The 22,953-nt window shown below is 37.9% G+C and overlaps 1 long non-coding RNA gene across 1 annotated transcript in view; it reads left to right on the forward strand.

Moving 5' to 3' along the window:
• Window positions 1-22,953, forward strand: part of LOC120597190 (uncharacterized) — a 308,055-nt gene that overhangs the window by 50,062 nt on the left and 235,040 nt on the right. The window contains exons 2-3 of the long non-coding RNA XR_005651352.1: window positions 7,812-7,894; window positions 18,008-18,166. This is a non-coding gene — a long non-coding RNA (uncharacterized LOC120597190). The remainder of the gene's footprint in view (window positions 1-7,811; window positions 7,895-18,007; window positions 18,167-22,953) is intronic.

Genomic DNA, 22,953 nt, shown 5'->3' on the forward strand with positions numbered 1-22,953 from the left:
GGGAAATTATTATATATTCAGAAGTAATCAATCGTTTTTAGCAATGGAATGAGAAAACTATTTAAAATGTTTTAAAAAGTATTTAATTTATTCCCAGATCGCAAAGCTTAGTCCCTTAAATTTCTATAAATCATCTTAAAGATAACACTGAATTTCTGAGAACTCATTTTTCAGCAGAGCTAAAAGAAAGCTTGAATTTCCTTAGAGGTAGTAGTGAAGTAATATTCTTATTTATATTTGTGGACAGGATCAAATAGTAACTTTGTATTGAATTTCAGTAGTGACCATCAGGGGCCAAATAAAATAATCACAACTCTTCTGTGTCATTTTCACATGTAATTTTAGTAGCTACAGACAGAACAGATAGACTTGCCACAGCAACAGGCGGTCTATTATTATTAATCCTGGCTAGAAAATTCTCTAGACACTTTTTTTTTCATTGTTGAAATTAAATAGAAAATGATTCCAGAAAAAGATAAAGTTTTATTAGATATTTTGTGTTTTCAAAGCATGTTGTGATTGTAGGTATCTTTTATCCTGCTGTGACAGCAGATGGAGATGCCATCAGTGATGTCCGTAGGCTTCAGAATGAGGTGGGGGTCAGTGATCGTTCTGGCCTTTTGCCCAGGAGATAGAATGGAATGACTCAGTTTTCTTGGTTGAACTCCAAGGAGGCTAGGGAGAGCCCTTCACACTGAACTGTTATTGGAACCTCTACCAATTTTCTGAATTGGTAGAACTTGTCCTTGGGGTACAGGCAATGCTAATGATATACCTATCTCTACTGGTGTGTGTGTGTGTGTGTGTGTGTGTGTGTGTGTGTGTCTCCACTGCTGTTGGCAGTCTATACTCATGATCTCACAAGGGGACAGCTGGCCTCTGACCCTTACTATTTCTTAGGTCTCAGTTTAGGAGGTGTACAGCTTCCATGAAGTATTGGGCAGCTCTGTGTATAGAACCTTGTTTTGGCAGGCCAGTTTCCCTATCTGACTCAAAAGCTTGGACATAGTCCATGGATATTTTTATTTGCGAGGCCACATTCTAAAAAGAATGTCCCCCTCCCCAACTGTGTCTGAGGAGTAAGGCAAGAGTGCCTGGGGCTACTTTTCACTACATGCTCAAGCTACTTTAGCTTCCCCTGAAATCTGCTCCAGACACCTTTAATTCGCTTCAAATTTCTCCCACCAATATTTCTTTGGTATCTGGCTATGTGCTATCCCCTTTGCTACCCTGTGCTAGGAATGTTGAACAACTCTATCATGTACAGGTAAGAATTCTCAAATGGGAAGGCAGACAAGCTTCCCTTGCTCCCACATTCTGTGCGCATCCCCAGGATGGCACATGATGGAGCTGGAACCTGGTATTTCTATTGCCACGCAACCAAAGATGTTCTTTCTCTTCAACCCAAGGCTGAAGTCCTTTTCAAGTACTTAGGGTGGAGATTTATCAGTTCTCCACATCTACAGAGGTTATCTTGGTTCTCTTTATTAAGTAAGATAACTGTGATCCCATCATGTCATCATATACGACCTGTACCAGCTCTCAGAAGAGACACTATAGCATAAAGCAAAACCCACAGGCATTAGTACCAATAAGATCTGAGTTTGACTTCCAGCTCTACTACTTTCTAATTATGTGACCAGGTGAAATTTTCCGTAAGTGTTGTTTATCTACCATAAGGCAGTTGTGAAAATTAAATTAAGTAATACATGTACAGTTTTTAGCATAGGGCCCAGCACGTGACAGGTACAAAATAAATGGTTGCTATTAGCATCATTACTGATCTTCTTGAACATAGGATGTAAATCATTATGAAATTTGACAGCCAGGACAGTTATACCTTTGTTCTTGGAAAAGTGGCAAATAAACCATATACTTCCAGGAATATTTTGATGAGGCTGAATATATTGTGAGACTGTTTGGCATCTATCTGTACTCCTTGGCCATCTTCCAACACCCATGGAATAACATCTTGGATGACTGCTGGGACAGAGGAATCATAATCTTCTTGGGTGACATGATATACTTCTATGACTTACTGCCATATAAGTCTCTGCTTTGGAAAGCATCTCTAGATCAACTCTGAAAAATGTGTCTTTGAGAACCCAAAAGCAGGGCTCATCTTGCCATTCAGAGATTTGCCAAGTCAGACAACTATATTATGTCAGTAAAAGGGTGGATGGCTTTATGTCCATATCCAAGAGTTGCAACTATATAAACAATTCTACCTATCATTCGAGCCTGTGATATCAATCTGGGATCAATTTTGGGATCTACCTTTCTTGCTGCCGTAGACTTCTCATGCCACAACTTGCTGCTCTCTTATGTCATTCAGTCTCACAGCTGCTGTTTGCAGCCTGCCACTCACTTCTCTTCAACTCAATGCATCTCTCATATAATGGATGTCTTTCATGACCTGGGCAAAATATAAGCCATTCAGCAGGGCCTTCAGGATACTCTCTAGCTATCAAAGAACTAATATAAGAAGTACTCAGGTTAGCACTTGGCCTTCAGGGAGAATATCTGTGTGGGTTATACCATCTGTCTTTTCCTATACCTACTTCCCACTTGAGGTGAAAGCAGAATGTTTCCACTTGAGGTTTTTTGAGGGGGTTGCTCTGTCAAGTGTTATTACACCCCTCCAAGTGAATCATCCACACCTTCTTTTGTGCGTGTGTATTTTTCATGTAAAAATGATCCCTTAATGGTGCCCTATGCCGATTTTTCAACTGATGTGAAATTTTTCTTATATTTTTAATTTTTATAAACAAGTATATTTTATAATGAAGAAACAGGTTAAAGTAAAAATAACTTGGATACAATCCAGGCTTCTGTCCTCGGGTCTCCTCTTTTTTAATCTGCACACTCCTGTAGATCATCTCAGTCAATTGCATGGCGTGAATAACCACCTTTCTGCTTATTGCTTCACATTTTTTTCTCTACCTCTGACCTCTGTCCCAGCTGACGGACATACAATTCCAGCTGCCTCCTGGGCATCTTCTCCTGGACTTACCACAGGAAATGTAGTATGTCCTAATTTGACCTCATTATTGCCCCCTTACAGACTGTCTCCTTCCATATTCTTAATCTTGGATTGTGGCACCAATATATATATTCACCAGGGTAATACTTCTAGTCCTGCCTTTTCCCTCATTCCCAAGATCCAAATTCTATTATTTCTCCTCATTAAATACTTTTGGCGTCTCTCAATTTAGACCTCTGTCATTTACTCATGGGTTAGTATTCACCTATACTTGATCTCCTTAGCTTCTGACCTAGATCTCTTCAATTTATCTTCTCAATGCTTTCAGCATGATTTTTTATAAAATTTAAAAACTGCAAATATGATTTTTTTTCCTTCTCCCTCATCAATCGCCAGCTTAAAAATCTCCAGAGTCTTCCGTTAATTTTCAGAATGAAGATCTAATTTAACATGGCCTATAAAACTTTTTACGATTTGACCACTGCCAACTTTTTTTTACTGCATTTATCCCTTCCCTCCGCTTTGTATTCTCCTTTCTTCTTATAGAGAACTAATTGGCATTCTCGGGCTTGTTCAGACCTCTGTTTTTGCGCATATTCTTCCCTTATCTACAATTCTTTTACCTACCCTGTCCCTTTAGTGAAGGTGTGAAGCTTTTCTTGACCTCCTCCCTAAAGGAAAAGTTAAGTTTTTCTTTCTCTCTGCTTCCATGGATCCTGAATTACTTATTTAACAAGCATTTATTGAGGAGGTACAACACAAGAGAAATACTGCACATTAGAAAATTAAATATTAAGCCATTTTTGGATCCAGTACATGAAGAAATTTATTCTGGCTAAAAATCTAGCCTTACCGCTTCGAGTGGGATGAATTGCTAAATTTTTACCTAAGGGCAACCTAATTCCTCTTTGATTCAACTATTTCTGTATTTTCTCTCCAAATCATTTATGTTATATCGGTGGTGTTGAAGAATAAATGCAACCCGCCTTAAAGGTAATGAATCTTGAAGTTGTTCCTAACTTCCATCTTTTCACTTCGTGTAATTTTTTCACATAGTGGGAAGTTGGGCTTATTGGGCTAGACAAAATTTTGTGTGGTACTTTGGCTTATTAGTTGGGAAGAGATAGCACACAAGTAGACTGGAGATGGTTGGATTAAGTGGGTTAGGCTTTGTTCTGTATTACATGCGATGTTTTTGTTAGGTAGAGAAAGTGAGAAGCCAGGACATTTTAGGACTAGTATCACATATCCATCTAAAAGATTTTAATTAAAAGAAAGCAGTGGGAAGAAATCTGTTTCCACACAATTAGGCTTTTGATCTCATCATCCCACATTGTTTCTCTTAATTTTTCTCTTCCTTTCTGCCTCTTCCTTTTCTTTCACCCGAATAAGCCATTTTGAGCCTCTGGTTATGCTATTTGTAGTGAATTTCTGTTCTTTTGCTCGCCCGACAATTTCACACTTCTGGGAATATCATCCACCCCTTTCTGCTCTCTAAATGCTCATTCTTTCACTCTAAATAGTTGATTTGAATGTGAGCTGCCATCTTTCTACAGACCTTGCACACGGCCACAGTTAATGGCTGATGGGTGGTCAGAACTCGTCATTTGGATTTTTGAACTAGGGACCAGTGAAAGCATGGTCTGTTCTTCCCTGGTGGCAAAGCTGAGGTGAAGTATGGTAGCTGCTGGCAATTGTTTTCCTTATCATATGCTTGCAGCTAATTTAAAAGAATAAAATGAGCTTACAGAGAAAGTAAAGATGAGACAGAAAATCCTGGTGGAATTCAGGTTTCTAGTTTCAAAGTTGCTTGAATTTAAGTTTCTATCTTTGAGGTCCAGCAGTAGTCATACCCTTTTTGTAGCACTCCAAACCAGTTCAGTCCCCGCTTTTGTCTAAACTAATTCAAGCTGGATTTCTGTTACCTTTCAACTATTCCAGTTTTCTCATCTCTTCCTTTGTATAATCTGTTCCATGCATTTTGTTAATATTATTTTATTAAAGTCCTTATGATAATAGATGACTTACATTGATAACAGTTTTGCTGAGTGTATACTGAGTGTTCAAAGTGAGCACTGTCATTAGAGAATCAGGAAGAACAAGCAAGATGACTTAAGAATAATTAGAGGAGTCGTCAGGAGGGCTGATTCACATCTAAGGTCAGTCAAGATTTGTTCTCTAGAAGAAAAGAGACTAGAATCTTATCTAGAAAAGAATAGAAAGATCTGGGGTTTGAAATTTAGAGAAGTGAGGGGAAAAGAATTGTTAGAAGATTATAAGCACTGATTTATTTTTTCCAGTTTTATTGAGATATAATTAACATACAACATACAACATTCTGTAAGTTTAAAGTATACAGCAAAATGACTTGATTTACGTTAAGCACTGATTTAGAACAGGAGGAAGTGGTATATATTGTTTTACAGAAATATGTACATAGACCAGGGAGTTTAAAATTTTCTTAGGAGTTCAGCATTTCTATATACCCACTGTATACGCTGCATATACAGGTTTACATGACGTGGAGGAGATTTTACTTCGTTTTAAAAATAATTTAATGGAAAATTTGGTTTCAATTTTTTAAAATAAGAAATTAAAGTTTTTATTAATCTAGGTACTAATGTAATGGCTAAATATGTGACTTGGAGCAGCCCAGTTCATGTATCATGCTTTATGGACTTAAAAGAGTTTTTTTTTTTTAACTTGGATCTTATAAAAGACATCATAATAATAAAAAGAAAAATAACCTAATGAAAATTAGCAAAAGATTTGAGTAGATACTTCACAAAGAATACAAATGACCAATAATAGGGACATCAAAAATGTGCTCAACATCATTAGTCATAAGGGAAATGCAATTTAAAACCACAGTGGGCTAACATTGAATATCCGTTAGCATGGACAAAATTGAAAAGTCTGGTATCAGCAAATGTTGGAGAGGATATGGAGCAACCAGAACACTCATTCATTGTGGTGGGTGTGTAAAATAGTTTAACCGCTTTGGAAAACAGTCTTGAAGTTTCATAAATAGTTAAGTATACAACTTCTTCATGACCCAGCAATTCCACTCTTCGGTATTTACCCAAGAAAAATGAAAAAAATATGTCCACAAAATACTTGTACTTAAATGTTCATAACGTTTTTCATAATAAAGAAAAACTAGAAATAACCCAGTTGTTTATCTCTAAAATAATGGGTAAAGATACTATGGTATTTTCATGCAATGAATACTACTCAGTAATAAAATGGCAAACTACTGATATACATTACAATATGAAAAAATCTAAAAAAAAACCACAAAAAAAACCAAACCCTAAAACTATACCAAGTGAAAGAAGTATAAAAAAGAGTAAATATTTTATGATTCCATTTATATGAAGTTCTAGAACAAGCAAAATCAATCTATGGTGAAAAATGTCAGAACAGTGGCTGCCTCTGGGGGGTGTGGGCTGGGATTGATGGAGAAAGAACAAGAGGGAACTTTCTGGGTTAATATTCATGTTCTGTAATTTTATAGGGATTGGATTACACAAGTATATATTTGTTGAACTCATCAATTATTACACTTAAGATTTTTGCATTTCACTGTACTTATGTTTCATCTCAAAAGAACTGTAAGTAAATATTAAAATCTAGTTACTGATATGTTCACCAAGTATTTTTGGGGAAAGTGTTCTGATTTTGCAAATTACTTTGAAATGCATTAAAAATAAGATGGATTGATGGATGGGTAGAAGGATGCATGGTTGAATAGATAGATATGTGGTGAAGATATAACAAAATTTTAAGCATAAAAATTCAGTTGGCAGGTGTATGGATGTTCACTATAGAGTTCTTTCAATTTTTCTCTGAAAATTTTCATTATAAGATATTGAAAAAAATAAATAGCAAAGTGGAAAAATATATTAGTTAATGAGAACTGATTATATATTATTGAATGGATTATATACAGTTCATTAAACAGCCAACTTAAACATAAATATATTGCCACCACACAATAAGTTACAAATAATGCATAGGCCTACCTATTTAGGGCTGCTCCAAACAGTGCCAATTTGAAATAGTGCTATCTCAGAAATACTTTTATATTAGAAATACATATATTAACAGCACTGAGCATTTCAACTTGGACCCTCCTCGTGGTCTGTCAGCAAGTGAAACAGATCGAGATCCATCAAAAGCTCATAGTCAGTCAGAGCTGGTGAGTGGAACTCACCACCTTGTTTGCTTGTTCTTTCTACTGTGATTTCTTTATCCAACATTGTTTCATTCTGATAAATAGGTTTGATTCATAATGGCCAATAACGGTGTGCAAATGGAAGTGTTGGAGGTGTTTAAAATGCTAATTTTCTATAGCAGACGATCTGATCAAGGAAGTAAATGGTAAAAACCAGCAGTCTACTTGGCACTGCTGCTTACCTGTGTGTCCTTGGCAAGTTAAGCAACCTCTCTGCCTCACTTTTCTCATCCATATAATGAGTGTAATCACACTAACCTACTTCGTAGGGTTATTGTGAGAATAAAATGACTGTGTCCAGGTAAAATCCTTAGCACAGCTTTGGGCGCTTAGTGAGAACTCAGTAAATGTAACCATTATCATCTTATTATGAAGGCATCTGAACCGTTATTGTAGCCTAGCAGGAAGTAATCAACAAATGTCTGAATAGGTATGGTAAGAAATTATAACCACAGGCACGTCATAACTTCAGGGATTTTGAAGGGGATGAAACCATAATTGCCAATCTGTGACGTAGGAAATGTGTTTTCATGGGATCCCTGTGGTAATGTCCCTTTACGGTGCTGATACGGTTTGTACTTTCTTTTCCAGGAATGCACCCCACTTGCTGAACAGGCTTAAGCTTGAGGTATAATTCCCCTTACTAGATTTTGGAGACTCCACTTTGCTAGAAGGTCAGTTCTAATCTAGTTCTAGATCCTTTTCTCAGATTGTAATTTCGTAGTAAATACATATCTTTTTTATTGTGGTCACATATTATTCAAATTCACTTTCTCTGTTTGTGGACTCTTATGTGAGACTTGGGGAGAAGCAGGGCCCACTCTACGGCAGAGGCCCCAAAATCCGGATATATATTTTCTCCCTCGCAGCTTGAGTTTAGGCTTGCTAACTTCAGCCATAGAGTCTCCTGCCCCAGAATTTGAGTCTCTGGTGAGTTACCTAAAGAAGCAGGGGCAGTTTAGAATTTCTGGTGGGTGTGGTGGTGGTGGCTGTGGCACCCAGCATCCGTTGGTGGTTGTGTCCGCAGTTTTAGCAGAGTTCCCTAAGGGACAGGTGGCGGCAGTCCCTCTGTACCATGGTTTAGCATTGACCCGGCTATTGCTGGTCTGGGGCCTTGGCAGTGGTTCTGGTTACTTATATTTTCCTGATTTCTGCTGATATTTAAAGCCCAACTCCATAGTCTTTGTATTAGTTCTGTGGATTACCCAATAGCTTTCATGAATTCATTTTTCTCAATGATTAGCCAAGGCTGGTCTTATTGTTTGCAACCCAAAACTGTTTCTAAAGCACGGATTTTCTGTAACCCACTGATCCTGTTCTATACCTACTTCTACAATGGCCATTTATGCCAGAGCAAATGTATTTATTGATTGTAGGAATGTCTAACTGTTGTCAGTTGCAGACAAAGATAAAAATCTCAATTTTTACAGTATAGGCTATTGTGTAACTAGACATAGTTAACTGGGTTTCTTGTCGGAAATTTGCTGTGTTCTTACAGTATGCATTTTATTTATCCAACTCGTTTCAGTTTGCCAAATACCTATTGAACATTTACCTTATGCTAGGCGATGGTCAGGCTCTGGAGACCTACAGTCAATTAAGACATGGCGTGTCCTGCACATATTTAAAAGTATAACTATTTAATTTGTTATATCACGGTGAGATGGAGGCAACCCAATTCAGGCACACAGAAGGAGGAGGAAAAAACAGCCTAATGAATGGATAGGAGTAAGGGTGGGGAAAGCAGCATAACAGGGTGGTTAAAAATCTCGATATAGAAGTCTGACTCGCCTTGGTTCATATTAAGGCTCTTATTTGCTGTGTGAAATAGGACAAAATTTTTAACCTATCTAAACCTCAGTCTATTTGTTTATAAAGTGGGGATTATGATACGTACATCTTCATATTATTTTGAAGTTTAAATGAGATAATGAATATAAAGTGATTAACACAATGCCTGGTACATGAGTAAGCGCTTAGCAAACTGGCAGCCACATTCATGTACTGGAATAGACTGTCCAGAAAGATTGTGTAATCCCTAGGTTAAGTATGACTCTCAAGAGCATAAACTTTGCCTTGATAGTCTGTATTAGCTCCACAATCTCCTTGACTATTAATTAGTCCCTCTTTTTTTTTTTTTCCCCTCCTTTTCTAGTCCAGTTCTATCATATTATTCTTAACACCAGTAGTCAGAAATGAATGTTTTCTTCCAGCATGGAAAAACCACAGTTTTAAAAAGAAGTAGGCAACATTTTCTGTTTGTTTTTCTCTACTTGATGCTGTTTAACAGCTTTTTTAATAGGATCTTTTTGGCTTCAGCATCACATCCAGGCAGTGGTCTTCAGGGAATATCTGTCTTGTATCCGGGTTGGAGTGCTGTCTGATATAGGCTTGAGAGTATTTTTTTCTCCTCAGTTGCATAAATATGTAGTTTACACATATTGAAACCTCTTTGACCCTTTCCTGCTCACTGGTGGGCATTTGCCAGTGTTTGATACAGTAGGTCTGACTTGTATATTTTAAAAGACACTGATGATACATGAATCTCTCCTCTAGCATTTTTTCCCCATGAATACTAAGAAAAATGATTCATTTATCCAATTTGCTATCTGATCTTTTCCCTGACTGTACCTCTTTTTAGAATCTAATCATTAAATAGTTATTCAGATTCTTCAGCCCACTATTTTTTTTGAAAAAAAAAATGTTATAAAAAGTATTTTATTGTCTTTGGAGTCCTTTTCAAAGTATTTCTCAAGTTATATTTGGTCTACTCTTCAGTTTATAGCTAACCTGCTATGTTGTGTGGGCTTCTTTGTTTTCCTTATATGGGCTAATTTTCTATTATTTAAAACTAATTTTTTTTTTTTACTTCTGTAATTGTTGTTTTGGCCATCAATTAGACAGTTGCGGTTTTTGTTTGTTTATTTTAGGAAGTGTTCTTAATTAAAAAAATTTTTTTGGAATACTCCCTTCCCAATCTCTATACAACTTTATTTTTGGCTTCTGATGAAGTGTTTGAAAATAGTCTCCAGGCTTCTCTCCCTACCCCGACACCTGCATTTGCTTATGTCAAAATCTGTGGAAATAATACCAAATGAGGAACTGTAGACTGAAGTTCTAGTGCCAGGACTGCTTCAAAGTTACTGTGTGACTTTGTTTAGGTCATTTGACTACTTTGGTTTCCCATTTTCTCATCTGTGAAATTAAGAGAATTTATTCATTTATTCAACAAGTATTTATTAGGCACATAATATATGTTAGGCACTGTGCCAGGTGCTGGAAAATCTGTAGTGAACAAGAGTCAAGATGCCTCCTCTCATGGAACGTATATTCTAGAGTTGTTAAATTATGTAAACTCCAAGGCCCTTCACGTTTATAGCACTCTATGTATAATGATACTTCCACTGAGCTCCAAAACTCTTTTGAACAGGATAGAAAAAATGTAATATGTGTGAAGTTTGTTTTTGGCTTTTGGGGATTCCTTCAACTTAAAATAAATACCTTACAGTTTGTCTTGCAGAGTGTTCCATGGAAACCAGTGGGGAGATGCTCTATCTAGAAAGGATTCAGGTCAAAAGCTGCATACTATATCTATCCCCCTCTTAAAGTGAATCTTAAAACACTTTTGGAAATACACTTCAGATATCTGCTTTAGGAAGCACATTAAAAAAAAAAAAAGGATTACTGGAATAATTACCACTGACCTTTATTTAGATGTAGGAGTCAGTATCAGCGAAACTGGTACAAAAAGTAAATTTTATTATTTGGTCGACAATATAGTATATGATATATGCCTTGGAAAAAGAATGGACTGGTAAACTTTTAAACTTACCTGCCAGTGGGTTATTAGTGTTATAGAAACTATTACAATAGGAATCTTTAAAAGAATACTTAAGCCAAGTCTTCTCTTCCTTTCTTTTCATATCCCGTGTAATTTGAAATGGGCTATTATATTTGTGGGAATGATATATGTCAGGTAGTAAGAAAAGGTTGGAATTATACTAAGGTAAATTGAAAAGTATTATCAGAATGGAGCCATCTGAAACAATTGTTTATAACAGATAATGACTGTCAGGAAAAATAAAAGATGTAAGCAAAGTGACAGAAAATAATGGATGAGCTGGTGAAAAATCCAGAAAATATCTTGCATGAAAACCAACACACAAAAAGGTTTCGCTTGATTTTATGGAAGAAATTAAAGAGTAAATGGTAATTTTCTGTTTCTCAAACTCTGTCTTATCCAGGATAATTCTTGTTTCAATTCTTGATTATCACACTTGTATTTTTTTTCCTGTTCGTGAATTCACATTCACGAATTAAATTTTCTTAATATCATGGCTCTAATTTCATTTGTCTCCTTAATCTTCTAAAAATTCAGGAAAAATAATCGCATTCCTAAAAGAAAGTAGGGTCCAGAGTTCTGAAAATGTTCATGCATATACATGTTTATACATATACAAAAATAACCATAAAAGAAAGTACAAAATAGTGCCAAAGGAAAATTGGAGGCAAAGAGCTATTAATATTACCAATGAGGGAACAAACACTTCTGAATTGAAAGAAAAGGGGAAAATTTGTGCTTAGGATTTATACTGGCTTTAAAAGATAGTAAAATTAGGGTATTCAGAGAGGTAGGGAACACTGTCCAGGTGGAGGGAATACTAGTGCTATACAGGTATAGTAGAAAGTATGTTGGGGATAATTGAATTTTGGTTCAATTTTCTCTAATTCCTAGTTTCATCTCTAATAATTGGAATAATCAAAACCTTGCTACCAGAGTTGTGAGGTAGAAATTCCTACCAAAATTCCTGCAAAAAGTGGGTGCTTGGAGAGAGACCCTCCCTTCTTTTTCATGTAAATGTGGAGGACATTCAGGGCCAGGCTAAGGAGATTGCTGGAGCCTTAATCTGCATGACCTTGGGGAATTTATTTAACCTTGCTCAGTCTCAGTGTTCTCATATCTAAAATGGAGATCATAGTACCAAGTTCATACGGTTGACGAAAGGACTAAACAAGTGAGTTCATATGCAGGACTTATAAAATATATGCTACAAAGTATGTACTTATTATTATTTTCATAGGTCCTAAGGAGCAAGTGGAAGTTTTTGAGTCAGGAGGGTGGGAGATAGTGACTCAATCTTTTCTTTTCTTTTTTTTCCACTTCTCTCTTTCTCTCTTTTTTCAATGTTTTCTTTGGAGATGACAGCATATTGGTGGTTTATGAATAGGAACTGGGTGAAGGATTGGGGAGAGACCAAAAATGGGGAAGACGAGCTAAATACTCTGGATCAGAGACTCTGAGAGCCTGATAAGTAATGATGGTAGCAGAAATGGAGAGGGGCCCATCACTTAGGCTGGAGATGTGCTTTTCAGACTTCAATGTGCACATGAATCAGCTAGGGATCTTGTAAAAATGCAGGTTCTGGTTGAGTAGGTCTGGATGGGGCTGGCAATGCTGCATTTGTAACAGGAACCCCGGAGATGCCAATGATGCTAGTTCACAATCACACTGAAAAACGAGGGTTTTAAGGACAGGATAAGAGCCCTCAAAATAGAGGAGTTGATGATTGATTGGCCATGGGGTGGAGGGCGGGGAGACAGGGATGATGTTTTCAACAAAAGTAGCTAAATTGGGGTGGAAAACTGTGAACTCAGATTGACATGCTGAGCATGGTCTCCTGAAATTGGAGTTTTAGGAGGTAGAATGGGGTAATGCCAATAGGGTAGATCTATTGTCAGAAGACCTGGATCAAATTCTGGATCCACCAGTTATTAGAAAGAGGACTTTGGACTGTAGCTCTTCTTCGTCTCTAAATGGGAGATGACAATGACTTCTTCAAAGGACTGTTTGTTGTATAGATGAATGGAGAAGCAGTCAGCATATAGGTAGCACTTACTGAATAAAAATTAGCTTTGTACACTTTATGGAATTTGTGAACTAATCCAGCTGGCAAGACTGATCTAGGTTTTAACATATACATTTTTCCTACAACGTGCATACTGATACTTCAAATTGTACAGTAATTTGACAGCCTTCTGAACTTTATGTTTTCTAAGTATTCATTAGCTGACATAATTTCAGGGGACTTGAATGCCAGGATTGGCAGCGGTTCCACCAGAGCTACATCCATCAGAAACCTGCAATTGTCAGATTCTTCCTTTTAAGGCACTTCTCCAGGAATAACTGTCTGAATCAAAGAGGAAAATATCTGGTCAAACTCATTTATAATCACAGTCCAATAATGGAAAATGGCAGACTGTGGGATAAATCTGTGGACTTTCACTTACATTTCCAACCAGAGGCAGCATTATTGATGATTGAAGAATTAGCTCTTTCGGGCTTATCTGCAACCTTGAGTTGGATATTTTAGACTGGTTGAAAGTAAATATTTTCCTCTTAAACTTAATCTGAACTTTCAAAGCTGTCCTTGCATCTGTTCTTACACATAACTCAATCAGTAAGATTTTTAGGGATAAGGTTAGACTAAAGCAAACAAATTTATAACAACAAAGAATTTATAGTACTATTTTATTCTGGAAGTCTTCATGAATAACTATAATATTCACAAATTGTGGTTATACTGCTATGTTGCTGGACTATGTAAGAACAAGTACATTTTTAACTCTTGCTTCATAAAAGAGATCAGAAAGAAAAAAAAATCCAGGCCATATTATCAAGATATTATCTTAAATATAACTAAGATCAAGTCATCCAGAGACTCATTAAGTTATAATTCTCTTAAAAACATCTTATCCTTTCCAAAAATTAAATCACATTAAAGAATGTAGGAATATTTTCGGCTCAACTGCGGGGACACCAATAATGCAGATTTGGGGACTTTATATTCTTTGGTATCACTTCAGTTTGAGGAAATTCAAATCACATGCATGGATTGATTACTAAACAAATCGTCTCAGTTTCCATTCTGCCTTTGTGTTTTGTTGTCTCCAGTATTCTCCATAGCCAGAATACATTATTTTCATCAACTCTTAAAAAAAAAATCCAGTCTTTTAAGGCTGAAAAGAGCTCTAGAAGAAAATCTCTGCTGTCAGAATTATTTTGATCTTGCTTGAGTAGTTGGCTGAAGTCCTTGCCAACCTATTTACCTTAATTAACTCTGCAGGTACGGTTCCCTTAAGATGAACTCTAAGTGTAGTTGACTCTAGATTCAAAAAGGGAAACTCTCCATCTCCTGAAATGACAGAACCATTAAAGCTCTCAGAGATTTCCTCAAAATAACATCACATTTCTCCTTAAATTGAAAGACTAAGCCTTAATCTAATTGCTTGCTTGCATGAGGAGCCAACCAGCTCTAGGTAGAGGCTATTTTCTATAGATAATGGCTATTAAAATATTTGTTGAATGAGTGGACTCTATTATTTATTTTATCCTCCAAAGAATAACTGAGACCTTTGTGACACTTTTATCTAGATACATTATTTTCTCCCCATAAATCTTCTCTCCCTGTATCTGACTATCATCCATCTGAAAGAGAAACCTGTGAGTTATCCTAGAATCCTCCCTGTCCTCCCCATGTCCATTCAGTTTCCAACACTTGCTGACTTTTACATCCTAGATGTGTGTTGACTCTCCTTTCTCCTTCGACCCCTTCTGGCACCACGCTCATCTCAGCCCCTCATGTTTCTCTCTGGGCTGTTACACTAACATCCTAAGAGCTTTCTGTGCCGCCAGTAATGACCTCCTCTGATTTACCTTTCAGCATGATATGTTGAAAATCCAAATTTGATCAGCTAATTTCCTTTCAGTGGTTCTCCATCATCTATGGTTAAAAAAAAAAATCTAAATTTCTCTGCATAAAATCTAAGGCCTTCCATGATTTGGCTTAAACGAACCTCTCAGGTTTATTTTCTACCTGTTGCTCACAGCCTAACACTTCAAGCTGCAACTGGTCTCTCAACCTTGGCACTATTGACATTTTGGGCTCGATAACTCTTTGTTGGGGAGAGAGTTGTCCTGTGCCACTGTAAGATGTTTAGTAACATCCCTGGGCCCTACCCACTAGATGCCAGTAGTACTCCCTTTCGCTCAGTTATGACAACCAAAAATAATTCCAGATATTGCTACATGTCCCTTGGGGGACAAAATCGCCTCTGGTTGGTAAATAGGAGTTGGGGAGTGAATCACAAACTCTTCACACACACCAAGCTACATAGTACCTCTACTCCTTTGCTTTTGTTATTTGTTCTTGGAAAGCCTCTCCTTCTTTGCCTAATTCTGTTCTTCTGTCCTCTCCCTTCTTTATTTTCACTGAAGAGGAGGGACTGGTGATCTGATTGGTTAAGTGCCAGGACACTGACTTGACCATGGGTGAGATAATTTCTTCGAAAAGACTACATGAGTATATCCCATTCTTCAGATTTAAAAAAATTAATCAACTAATACATGAATCCATGCTTATAAAATTCAAATAACATAGAAAATAGAATTAAAAGTGAAAACTCTCTCAGGTCTAAGTATTCTAATGAAAAAAGATCTGATACATGCTGCGCCAAAATTATCACCACCAGACATCCTTTCCCTTTGCAGCTGCGTTCCCTTGGGCATATAGATATGTGTATAGATTGAGGCTAGGTTGGCTCACCAAAAGACAGGAAACTGTTCATTTCAGGATGCTTGCTAGGATTATTGGAGCAGGTAATTCACATTCCAGGCCTACTTAGCTCAGAGAAAGAAATTTCAGCAAAGCTTCTAGAGGCTACGTCCTTCTTCCATCTCTTCTTCAAATCCTTACCTTTCTTTCCCCTTCCATCCCCATAAAAATCCACAAACCATATGATCAGAGCTGTTATCAGGAAAGAGAGGCTTTTGACAATTTGTGATGTATGATCGGTCCACAGATGAACCCCAGAGATTCTGCTTCATAAGATCAAGGGTGAATCCTGGAGTCTGCATTTTTTTTACCAGCTCCCTGTCCCCTGCCGCCCCAGATGAGTCTAATGTGCAGTCTGGTGTGGAAGCCAGTGACTAAAGAGCTACAAATTAACATGTAGAAAATGCATCCAGGTACCCAATGTTTTGACAGCTGAATTTGCCGTTTCACATTCATGTGGATTCAGCACGTAGTATCCACACTTAAAAAATTTCAAGTTATGTAGATCTTTATAGCAGATGGAAGAAAAGATGTCTCTATGTGTCTATGTCCTAAATACTAAGCAGGCCTTAAAAACAATCTAGGTAAAAGAAATACCTGTAAGGACTCTTTTTTGAGATAAAAACATGCCTGATGGTGGGAAAATGCAGCTATTTTCATAAAGGTTTTCAGCAATGGGAACAAAGGGTGAAATAAATCCTTTCCATATAAATTTAATTTTAGAGACTCAATCTTTTAAGCAGGGAATTTAAGAGGGCCCTTTCCCCTCTTAAAGTTTTGTTAATTATTGTTCTTTTTAAGTCTTTCTCACTACTTGGGATCCCATGGGAGGTCACTAAGAATGGCAGGGGTGAAGTGTTCCCAGTGGAAATGAAGATGTAGTAAACTGGAAAAATGCCTTAAAAACTCCAGTTGAGATAAACCTGACTGCAAAATTGTATCCGTGCTATGATTACAACTGTAAAAATTACGTCTGCATATGGACAGGGACTGAAAGGGAGCATGAAAAAAATGTAAACAGTTTGGTTAGTAGGATGGCAGAATTTTGGGTGGATTTTTCTTTCCTTTATTTTGAGTTTTGTCAATGTTTTTGTAATGTTTTGTAATAAACAATACTATAAAAAAGCAGCTGAACCTGCTGACTAATTATTGTTAGAAAGAGCAGCTTAGCATCAACTCTATCAGAGCTAAAATTGCTGCTTTTAGCAGATGCTCTCCAACATTTAAGTTGATAATATTGGATAACCTCAACCAAGAAGTCAACTTTTTCTGGTCTATAGCAGCATTTTTTTTTTCTCCCTAGCTAACTCATTCTGGCAGGCATACCATGTATTAGTTCAACTGAGACCATAGGAGCACGTTTTATTTTATTGTTTTTATTTTATTTTTAAAAAATAGTTGAAATGGTTAATTGATTACACCTGCCCTAAGAAAGGCCCTGGACCAAATCATCATCTGCAACCTAGTGAAAAACTCAGGGTCCTTGAATGAGTGTTTGTCTGTGTGTGAGTAGATTCGAACTCCATTTTGAGGAAAATATTGGTGTCACCTGCAGGAACCCCTGCAGCTTATCTTTGTGCAGAAATGGAATGACAAGAATACAAGTCAGGTTCTTAAAAATTTGACAACAGAATGTCAGCCTCACTTCCTGCACATCTGGTGTTTAAGGCATATGGATAATCAACATCATAGACTATTGGCACTTCAGGCACTTGTCAGTGAATTCAATCCTGAAGTGACTTGTAACTGTGCACTTGCCAAAGGCTCACTTAAGACACATAATATTGGAAAGAGACAATTTAATGGATGGGTGATCTCTGATCTCTCTATTCCTCTTTTAGGAACCCTAATCTCTGTTTTTGTGATTTTTTTTTGTAGTATCAGGAAGCAACATATCTGGGCTGAATTACCTCTGCTCCCGATAGAAACGCTCTCACTGAGTTAAAAACTTTGTATTTTATTCTGAGCCTTTATGAGGTTCAACATAAGAATTCACCATTGGAACATTGTGTTTGCATTTTTTTTTTTCAAATATCTTTGCTAAAAATGTTATGCTGTAGGTTACCTAAAATCTATCATTAAAAATACATAATAAATTCCTTCTGGATTTAGGACATTAGCTTTTCTTTGTTTGTAATACAGGTTAGAAACTGGGTGTTTCTCTTTGTGTCTTAGGTACCAGGAAACTCATGGTTTATCTCTAGTACTCATCCACTGACCATTTTGTACAGATCAGAGGAAGTGACAAGCTCAGAAAACAGATACCATTTGGTGGCCACTACAGGGAGGGTACCATTTGGTGCCCATTCAGTTGCTCTGCCTGTTATGGCTTAGGTAAGTACAATGCTTTTGATTTTAATGATCTCATTAGATTTTTTTTCTCCAAGAATTTGTTGTTCCTGAAAGTGCTAGATTTTCATAAAGGAAGAAATGTATTTCATTTTCTATAAATATCAAAATTAATTACTCATCGTTATAAGTATTCATAAAATTTTAAAATTAGATGAGGATGTTCTTCATGAATTTTTTTAAGCCTTGAAGAAATCTATTTTATTATAGCATCTACAGCTCTACTATTTAAGGAAATTATGACATAAGGTTCATACTTGAATTAAGCCAATACCTTTTCCCAAATCCTAAGAAGAAGTTAGTTAAAATCGGTGGGTAAAACTATGGTGTCTTATTAGGAAAAGTGTAGGAAATTGAGTAGTATTGTTTTTGTAGATTTTATACCAGTTTATCTAGTTAGGAACATATTCATTCATTGCTCATTCATTCTCTTAGTCATTCAACATGTGTCTAATATGTTCCAGGGACCATTTTACGTGAACAAAAGGGACAGAACTCCCTGTCTTTACAGGATTTGTATTCTAGTAGGGAGGGGGAAGGGCAAAGACAGTCAATAGTAAACAAATAAAAAATATATGCTGTGAAAGTTGGTGTTAAGTGCAATGGAGAAAAGTCAGTGGGTAAGGGAAAGATAGGTGTATTGGATGTGGGGGTGGAATTTGCTATTTTAAATGGTGTGACCAGGTTGGCATCTGATCAGAGATTGGAAGGAGATTGATATGTGAGCCTCTCTGGAAAGAGTTTCCATACAGAGAGAACATTTTGTGCAAAGACCTCAAAGCAGGTGTGTGCTTGGTGTGTTTGAGGAAAGTGAGGAGCCGGGAGTATGGGAGCAGAGTGGTGGGACGCCGTAAAGGGAGCAGGGAGCAAGATCACGCAGGCCATTTTAAAGAGCTTTAAAAACGACACGGGGAAACAACCTGAGGGTTTCGAGCAGAAGAGTAACATGATCTGACATGTTTTAAAAGCATCATCTGGTGGCTTTGTGGAGAATAGGTTGCAGTGAGGAGATGTGGGAAAAGTGGGTACAAGAAACCTAGTGAGGAGATGATGGCCATTTGGATTCGGCTTGTTGTGCAAGTGGGAAGAAGTGGTCAGATTCTGGATATATCTTGAAGGTAAAGCCACTAGGATTGCTGACTATTAGCACAGGAGTTATCAGAGAAAGGTACGTTTTTGGTCTGAGCAAGTGCTTCAAGGAATGAATGCAAAGTATGAAGTTGCCACATAGTGGATGCGTCTGGCTTATTTCACTTAGCATAATGTCTTCAGGGTTCACCCATGTCGTAGCATGTGTCAGCATTTTTGTCTTTCTTAAGACTGAATAATATTCCATTACACGTATATATTGCATTTTGTTTACCCATTTATCAGTGGAACCGCAGTGATATTTATTAAATCTCATCGCTCTTAGAAACTTACAGTAACTTGTTCCCATCATTCTCAGGATAAAGCTAACAGTCTTCACTGTGGTTTGCAGGGCCCCCACCTCATGCTCAGCCTTTATTCTATTTATGTCCCCTTACGATGACCACTTTGGTCAGGCCACCTGACCTGGCTGCAGCCTTTTCCACATCGGGGTCTCTGCCCTGGCTTCTTCCTTGGCTTACAAGGCCATTTTTCAGGATAAGCTCAGTTTGTACTTCAGAGCTCAGTTCAAGACGTCATCTCCTTCAGGAAGCTTTCCCTGTCACCCAGGCTGAGTTAGGCACCCCCTTCTTTTATACGTCTAAAATTTCCTGAATTTCTCTCTATCAACGCGTTTGTCACACTTAGAGCAAAGATGACATTTTATTTATCGTTTCATTCCTGGAGTCTAGCATCTTTTTAATGCTCAACACATTTCTGTTGAACAAATGAATAATGGAGTAGGAAAGGATCTGGGGTCATGGAAGATGTGGGCATTGAGGCAGTGGCCTGTGTGAGTGACTGCCTCAAGGTCACCAAATGTGAAAGAGTTGTCCCTTGCAGCCCACTGAGCACTGACTGCCTTCACAGCCACTAAGGAGGCATTTGGTGCATACAGTAGGAGGACACAGGATGCGCTGAGATCCACATTCCCGAGCCCTCAACTGGTAAACCTGAGTTAGGTGTTTTGGTACTTTCAGCGTAGTTTTAATATTTCGCTCTTTTGGTAAATGATGCTTACACCCTTCCTACCTCTATTCTTCGCCAGTTCTTTTACTCGCTCTACTCCCCCTACTCTGAACTTGGAAACAAATTCATAGGTTTAGGTCACTTAAACAAAAATGAGACTTTATTCTGTGAAGTAAGTGTTTCGTTTGTGAGAGAATCAATGGGCTATTTTGGATCAAATAACTGTGTTCTCTTTAGCCATTTAAAATGGTCTATTTTCATTTTTTAAGCCATTGCCTTGTGAAAGGACCTAAGAATATCCCTAACTTAGTGTTAGATCCCGTAATTACATTTTCCCATTTTGAAAGCAGTTATGCAGTCCTTACAATAGAGTCAACGCAGCTAAAAATAAACCCCAGGCAGTTCATATTAACTTGGGTAATAATAATAGGCAACAAGGAGGCTCGGTGTCCAAATATGATGAAAACAGGAAGTTCATTACACAAGCTGTTCTTTCCTGATAGATCTGAATTCTTAAAGCCTTAACTCAAAAATAATCCCTTCAGGTTATAAATAAAAGCAGAGTATTGTCTCTTACTTGTGGTTTAATGGAGATGATAACATTGTAGCTAAATAAATCCACATAGCTATATGATAGAATGTAACACCAGAACGTCTGTGATGGAGGAGGAAAAAGTGAATTTAGAGACCCCTCTCCTCACAGACAGGCAGCTGGATGGATGCATTTGCCCTGGGTTTGGTATTTTTGACCCTGGACACAAGTTGCCAAGGAGATATTGCTTTACTTTGGTACAACGATAGGAAAGCAGAAAGCCGTCAGGTGAAATGACTGAACAGAACAACCCCAACTCTAAATGTCTGCCAGGCATTGTAAATTTCAGTCCTGGGTTTTCAGAGCGAAGTGGGGATGATGCCCAAAGTTAGAGGCTCAACCCCCTCCTTACACAGTTCCTTTTCTCTGGTGATTATCACTGCTTTTAAAGGTGAGCATGGAGGAAATTTTTAATCTACATAACTAGAATGAACCTCGTCAAATTCCTTTCTGAAACCAAATTGTAGCCCTCCAGGGTGTTACTCAGTGCTGTGAGGGGGGCTGTGACCTCACCATCTACCTCCTTGTAGGGAATCTCTTACTAGTTGTTACCATAGCCACCAATAGGGTCACCCTGGCTGAAATAGGCATCAATGACATCTTTCCTTAACTTCTTATATCAATGTGGAGTTCAGGCTGGAAGGTTTAATCAAGACTTGACTACAGAATTGGGGTGAGGAAGAGAATGGGAATGATAAAGAGGTGTTCATCGCTTAGAGTGACAAGTACACATTGATTGGGCAGTGTTCTCTCCCCAGGCTGGGTCAGTAGCATCTGCATGGTTTACATTGAACAAAAGAGTGTGCTTGGATTTTGGTGGGGGCGGTGAGCAGGGGCGAGCTGGGAACATTTACAAGGAGAACACTCCCAAGTGTGCCTAGTTCCATGCTGGGGAAACTTTCTCTTCCAGGGGAGTGATTTTTGTTTTTGTTCGTTTTAGTTTTAGTTTTTTTTCATATACAACAAATGTAGGAATATACCCCAGGAAGGGGGTTCTTGCCACGTTCAAAATGATGATGTACAGGGCCAGTCACAGTGGTGTCAGGAAGGCCACATTACTAAGGTCTCACAATTAAGAACAGCCTGAATGTGGACTTTTGATGATATTTCCAAAAGGGGTTAAACATATAGCCTGGTACATTGGTGCCAGGACACATTGGTCTAATTGGGGGAAGGGAGAGAAAAAGAACATTGTGCATGACTTTAGACTTGTGTTCTATGACCAGATCACATTAGCTGTGGGATACTATCAATTTTATATCTGTAAAGCTGTGACTACTACAATGGTATTGCACTATATATATATTTATTGAGTGTAAACATTTAGAATATGTTGCAACTTTTGTAATGCTGTTTTGGCATTTTTTTTCATTTCCTAAAGTACTGCTATTCTTAAAAACTGGGCATGGTCTGGCCTCTGAGAAGCCCTGACCATAGACCTTCTCCAGCCTCAAAATGCTGCCCATGGGGAGTGATTGGCTTCTCTGAGTGAAGGAGGAAGAGTGATTGTTCTGGAGGGATTTATAGAGCTATTCCCTCATGATGGATGAATGCAGTGGTCATTAAACACACACGTGCAATAAAATCTCCTAGAAAGCTTATTAGATGACATAGGATTTCTGGCCCACACCCAAGGTCTTGACTCAGGGGGTCTGGGACTACTCTTTGAAAGGCCCTGCAACAGATTGTAGAAGGAGCTGTTGGGGGAAGGTCAAAGAGTAAAAGAGGTCTCCTTTGGGAAATAAATAATGATTCCTCCTGGGAATAGTGAAGACTGTTGTAGAGCGAAGTTCCTATTAGGATCAATAAAGAAACAGAGCAGGGGACCTGGTAGCTGAGAGAGCCTGCTTGGCTGCAGAGAGCTGGGAGTAACTGAGGAAATGTTTGAATGAGCAGACTGTGGGGCTGGATGGTTATGCCAGAGGGACATGGGATGTAGGTAGCTTCCGGAGGACCTCATTGGAGGGGTGTGGCAAGAAGCCTGCAGGGTAGAGTGGAGATGTCCCAGAGAGTCAGAAACCTGAGCATGAAGCTAAGGAAGGAGAGGCTCTTTGGGACCTGAGATGGGAAGCAGCTCAGAACT

The sequence above is a fragment of the Pteropus medius genome, unplaced genomic scaffold (assembly GCF_902729225.1).
Source record: "Pteropus medius unplaced genomic scaffold, Ma_sr-lr_union100, whole genome shotgun sequence".
Lineage (NCBI taxonomy): Eukaryota > Metazoa > Chordata > Mammalia > Chiroptera > Pteropodidae > Pteropus > Pteropus medius.